The 5,184-nt window shown below is 40.8% G+C and overlaps 1 protein-coding gene across 2 annotated transcripts in view; it reads right to left on the bottom strand.

The window, feature by feature from the left end:
* LOC118419662 overlaps nt 1-2,355 on the bottom strand; it is a 4,568-nt gene extending 2,213 nt beyond the window's left edge. For both annotated transcript variants that reach the window (XM_035826177.1, XM_035826176.1), the window contains exon 1: nt 1,957-2,355. The gene's annotated coding sequence lies outside the window, so the exon portion shown is untranslated. The remainder of the gene's footprint in view (nt 1-1,956) is intronic.
* Nucleotides 2,356-5,184: the final 2,829 nt, after the last annotated feature.

Genomic DNA, 5,184 nt, shown 5'->3' with positions numbered 1-5,184 from the left:
AGGTACGTATAAAGTGCATCAGGTAATGTTTTGCACCCCACACGATGCTAGGTACGTATAAAAATGCATCGGGGTAATTTTTGCACCCCACACGATGCTATGATCATAATGTAAAATACATCGGGGTAATTTATGGCCCCCCTCACGATGCTAGGTGCGTATAGAATGTATCAGGGTAATTTTGGCACCCCACACGATGTTATGATCATAATATAAAATACATCAGGGTAATTTTGGCACCCCGCACAATGCTAGGTACGTATAAAAGGCATCGGGGTAATATTGGCACCCCTCACGATGCTAGGTACGTATAAAATGCATTGGGGTAATATTGGCACCCCTCACGATGCTAGGTACGTATAAAAATGCATCGGGGTAATTTATGCGCACCGCTCACGATGCTAGGTACGTATAGAATGTATCAGGGTAATTTTGGCACCCCAGGTATATTCCCGCAAGCCCGTTAGTTGGGAGTGGTGGGCGGGCTCAAATTGTGTGACAAAGTGCTGGTATTTCTGAACAGACAAACTAAACACTGTCTGTGTCCGACGAGCTCCAGATGAGAAAGAGGGCTGATCAGGCGATTCAGTCTCAGGCGATTCTATCTAAGCCAATCAGGAAGAGCTACGTTTTGCCCATCTTGGAACATCTGGGTTTAATTTGATACCACCTTTCTCAGAAATCCGCTCCGTAGAGAAACCTCATTTTGTCATGCATGCCAAAAACAGTTTTATACTACGCGAGTTTCTTTGTAAAACACATAGTCAAGAAAGCAACCGAGAAGTATGTTTGGCAGGAACACAACTGATTTATTATTAATAATTAGCGGAAATAGCACATAACACAAAACTTGACTAAGATGTACTACTTCTGGCCATGTACTTGCCCATGAACTTGACCATAAACAATAACTTGAACTTGACCATAGACATGAGCTTGAACTTGAACCATGGCAATGAACTTGAACATAAAGTAAGCAATGTAAGTTACGCTATATCGAAATATGATTTTTGCTGATTACAAATCGTTCGAGCAAAACCACCATAGGCTCACTTAAACTGTGAGCTGAAAATCGCCCACTCGGAGCGAAATGCGGAAGACAGGACAGTAAAACGTACAACGGAAATGAGGAATAATAATAACTGATACTCTAGCTGTTTATAACAGAATTATTTATCAATCATATTTGTTTACTAACGCAAAACAGAAACGAGCTGACGGTTGTTACTTGCATGGATGATTAAGTTCAAGGCGTCTTACTAGATATAAGATTGGTCTGCAGACAGAAAGGAATATGTTCAAGGGCGTGGTAAGTGGGGGATTAGAGCACCTCTAACACTTCTGAAGTATTGTAGATTTCCAAACGCGCTCAAATGAAGGCCATCAGGCGCGAAATAGTTTGGGTTCTGTTGCCACAGTTTTGCGTGGTACCATCTGTAATACGAAGGACGGGCGTCCACTTCAGAGCGAAACGTTTTTCGGAACACTTCGAGCCGAGAGTGGAAATCGGGCATGTTCCGGGGAGATTTTAGGCGCCAGATAGGCTCTGCTAAGATTACTGTGTGAACCGATGGGATGTCATAAATGTGGGTCGCCAGGTTTAACAAATCATATGCAATTTTGGTCGGGGGTAAGCAGCGCTTGCAGATGTCATTGTGACCTAGTTCTACATATACAATATGTGGACTATCCCTCCGGAGGGTGGGCAACACACTAGAGTAATATTTCGGGATAGTACAGCCCGGGACACCGTAAAATGTAATGTTGACGTTTGAGAGCCAGAAATCAGGAGAAATAGCCCTGCCGGAGGCAGTACACGTTCGGTGCCGCACAAAACTCTCTAAACGGGTAACAAAAGAGTGTCCCGAGATGGCAACACGTGTGTCCGACTCAGAGCTATCCATAGTTGTATAAAGTACGTACAGTGTAAAATCAGTATATGGTGCAGTAGCTCACCGTGGAAGCAGCAGTTCTGTACGTAAGGAGCCAATCCTAGTAAGCAGTTCAGTGTGTGAAGCAGGAACTCGTGTCCAGTCGGTACAGGGGTAGTCCGGGGCGGGATGGATCGCCGGTCGCGGTCACCAGGCTCGGTCGCAGAGCAGGACGGATGGCCTCGGGAGTTGGACAGAAATCCTCGTGGTTAAGTCGTGGAATCAGCAGTTCTTTACGCAATGCGCAATCCCAGTGAGTAGTCCAGTATAAGAGCAGGAACTCGTGACCAGTCCGTTCAGGGGCAGTCCTGGGCGGGTCGGGTCGCCGGCCGCCGTCACCAGACGCGGTCGCTGGGTAGGACGGATGGCCTCGCCAGGCGCAATCGAGGAGCAGGGCGGATGCCCTCGCGGAACCAGTTCGGGGAGCTGGACAGAAGTCCGCGCGGTTAAGCTGTGTGACAACAGATTTCTGCACAGACAAACCAAAGGCTCAAATTGTGTGACAAAGTGCTGGTATTTCTGAACAGACAAACTAAACACTGTCTGTGTCCGACGAGCTCCAGATGAGAAAGAGGGCTGATCAGGCGATTCAGTCTCAGGCGATTCTATCTAAGCCAATCAGGAAGAGCTACGTTTTGCCCATCTTGGAACATCTGGGTTTAATTTGATACCACCTTTCTCAGAAATCCGCTCTGTAGAGAAACCTCATTTTTCAAGCTTACCTTTCAGTTTGGAGGTATACGAGGGTGAGTCAGAAAGTAATGCAAGTGGTTTCATAACGGAGTCTTTCTTTGATCGAATGAGTTGAAATTTGGCACAAAGGTTAAGACATCTCTCCTCTTGAGATTGAAACATCTAAATTTGTTGCTCATTGTTTTATGAGTGACTGAGCTGCTTTCAAGGTGACCACACCCTTGGTATCTCGTCAAATGAAAAGTGGGGTCCAATTAACGTACAATTAAGACTTTCCCTAAACCAATTTTTTTTATTGTAGGAGACTAAGCCAGCACATGCAATAAGCTGCATTTCTCTATAAGCCACACGCTTATTTTCAACACTGAAATCCGAGCAGTATTTCTTTTTTCGTTGCTGGTGTAGAGTGAGGTATACGCGGTCTTCAGGGTCATGAGATCTGCAGTGTTATGATTAAAACTTTCTGTAGCCTACTTTTTCATTAACAAAGAGAAATTAAACTTAGCAGACTTTTTAGTCTTTAAACAGTTAATAACTGTGTAAAGTTTCGTTTCTTTTGGTAAATGGAAAAGTAGTCTTTTAACCAACAACTCACGAATTCGTGTATAAATCCAACCGCTCTATAACGCAACTTACTGCATCCTAGCAGCTGTAAATAAAGAACCATTACGAGTTTAGAAATGAAAATTGGTACGCAACCTATAGAGACATTTGTCATCATACATATATAATTTCAACCTCCTACAGTGATTTTCAGTTGGTCAGATTTAGAGGAATCGATAGTCTGACAAGCTACCAAGGGTGTGTTCATCTTGAAATCAACTCAGTTGCTCATAAAATGATAAAGACCAAATTTAAAACGTTCAATCTCAAGAGGACATATATCTCTACCTTTATGTCAAATTTAAACTCAATTGATTAAAAAACGAGTCTGTTATGAAACCACTTGCATTACTTTCTGACTTACCCTCGTACATTAGGTTTAGTGATATCATCATTGTATAGTGTGTCTCATTTTGGTCTGCTCGATAGTTTTTAAAATGACATATCACACAATTTCATAAGTCATATCAAAGTTGGGCTCTTTATTCTTATTGATGTGTTGCATCGTAACCTAAAAAGACAGTCACAACATGCATTACAACTTGTTAATACATCTGCCAATACAACATTATGCATACATAATTTTCTGATCATTCTACCACAAAACCCACACAGTTCTCAAATGTTTTTACAATACAGTAGATTTTATCAGAATGTGTAAATAAAAGATCAGATTTCTTTAATCCATTGTGCTTATTTGTTGTGATTTGTAGACCAACACACACAATATGAGTTTCTACTCCATACTTAAACATTAACATTTAATACTAATAGCTACTCTACATGTTGTTCTGTGATCCAAACACTTAGATTCAGATTGACTTGAAGTGCGTCTCTAATAATTATTGAAAACCAAACAGTATACTCATAAATACAAAATGAGGAATTTTACTATCTATGTGATGATCCCTGCCCAACAACTTTCGCTACTTTTGAAATGAAAATGACAATGTGGAAAAAACACAACACATTCTCAGATGGTTTGAAAGTCAAACAAACATTTAATATCTCTATCAGATATCTGTATTTTCACTCACACTCATATTTTGAGATATCTCTCCATCTAGCTGCAACACTGATAAGTCACATAGTCCTAAATAAGTCACATAATCCTAGATAAGTTACATAATCCTAAATATACTTTCCATCAAATGGCATACAAATTTTCATAGTATTACTTATGTCAATAATTATTATAATTATTAGATTATTTGTATACTAGATATATTTTATGTATTCTAAAGATCTACAATCATGTTATGACATAATTGACATACTCATGATAGGAATTATATTATTCAACACACAACACAGCATGCACATATTACTATCGATAATCATAATTTGGAAACATTAAATATCTTTTACTCATTGTACCAATATTAATCTTTTACAACAAAAGCAGAGATTATCATAGAGTTAAATGAAACAAATTTTCAAACAAGGTTGTAAAACTTAATTGTGCATTAATATGTAATTAGAATGTAGTTCTTCCAAATTGATTATACAAACTAACGTCTTGACAAATTGGCACCAGGCCAGTTGAAATATTTAAAGAAACAACAGCAATCAAGACCTGCTTGATCAAAGGTAAGATCTATGTCTTGGATTGCTCAATGTAAGCCACATACACATGTAAAGCTAAGGACACAACCCGCCGTACATGCAAATACGTGCTGTCTACGTGACAAAACGTTCGCAATCTTTTGGATCCCTAAGTGGTAAGTACCGCCTCCGTACGAACTCGTAGGGAATCCGACGGATTTGGGAGCACGCAGACACGCCTTAGAACTTTACGTGCAGGCAAAACTTTCTGTGCCATCGGGCTGTGGATTCGCCCCCCGTACGTGCCAGTACGGGCAACACGCCTGCCCTGTACAGCCTGTATCGTGGCCTCCAAAAAAAACGTACGTACAAATTGCACATACAGCGAGTTGTGCCCTAATTAGACCTAGCA

Source organism: Branchiostoma floridae, chromosome 7, assembly GCF_000003815.2.
Source record: "Branchiostoma floridae strain S238N-H82 chromosome 7, Bfl_VNyyK, whole genome shotgun sequence".
Classification (NCBI taxonomy): Eukaryota; Metazoa; Chordata; class Leptocardii; order Amphioxiformes; family Branchiostomatidae; genus Branchiostoma; species Branchiostoma floridae.
This window is presented reverse-complemented; position numbering and strand designations above follow the sequence as displayed.